The following is an 855-nucleotide window of genomic DNA, read 5'->3' as shown; positions in this document are numbered from 1 at the left end:
TTCGTCAAAGCGATGCCAACACTTCATTACCAGATGTCCTCTTTTGCCACAGAGCTGGCACTTGGGCCTGCTGTCTTGTTGTGGAGCGTTTCTGTTGCCGATGCCAATCTGGCGAGACTGAGATCCGCCACGTCCTCGGCCTCTAGAATCTCTACTTCCTCCACCACGGTTGCCGCCTCTTCCTCGGGAACTTCCTCTTCCACGGGTGGCAGCGTTGACGGAGTAGGAATCTGACTCGCGTAGGAGATCCAGCCATTGCTCATAACTGAGCAGTTGGGAGTACACCTCCCTAATGGTGAGCGGATCAGCTCGCGCGACAAGGGAGGTGATGACCGGATTGTAGTCGTAGTCGAGGCCGGTGATGATGTACGAGATGAGCTCGTCGTCGTCGATCGGCTTGCCGGAGTTTGCCATCTCATCTCCCAGGGCCCTCATCTTGCCGACATATTCAGCAATTGTGAGGTCCCCTTTCTTGGTGGTGGCGAGGGTGATTCTTGTGTTGATGGAGCGTGCCTTGGTCATGGAGGAGTAAATTGTTTCGATGACCTTCCAGGTTTCTGTGGCAGTTTTGCATGCCGCTACCTGGGTGAGGGCTTCCTTGGTCAAGCAAGAAGCTGTTTCAGCACTACTGAAAAATCTGCAGGAAGAATTTGCTCTAAAGGACTTAGGGAATCTTCACTACTTCTTTGGTATAGAGGTAAACAAGACACAAAACGATATCATGTTAACACAGGAAAAATATGCAACTGATTTACTACGGAGGACAAACATGGCGAATTGTAAACCTGAGAGTACTCCGTTATCCACAAGTGAAAAATTACATCTTCATGAAGGTTCTCTGCTTGGGCCAAATGA

At 50.2% G+C, this 855-nt stretch overlaps 1 non-coding gene across 1 annotated transcript; it reads right to left on the bottom strand.

Moving 5' to 3' along the window:
- Positions 1 to 257: 257 nt before the first annotated feature.
- On the bottom strand, positions 258 to 396 carry LOC111590191 (small nucleolar RNA Z247). Its single transcript, XR_004852903.1, has one exon. It is a non-coding gene; the product is annotated as a small nucleolar RNA Z247 (small nucleolar RNA).
- Positions 397 to 855: the final 459 nt, after the last annotated feature.

Source organism: Zea mays, chromosome 9 (genome assembly GCF_902167145.1).
Source record: "Zea mays cultivar B73 chromosome 9, Zm-B73-REFERENCE-NAM-5.0, whole genome shotgun sequence".
In the NCBI taxonomy this organism is placed as follows: domain Eukaryota; kingdom Viridiplantae; phylum Streptophyta; class Magnoliopsida; order Poales; family Poaceae; genus Zea; species Zea mays.
The sequence above is the reverse complement of the archived record's forward strand: the minus strand, read 5'-3'. Positions and strand labels throughout refer to the sequence as shown.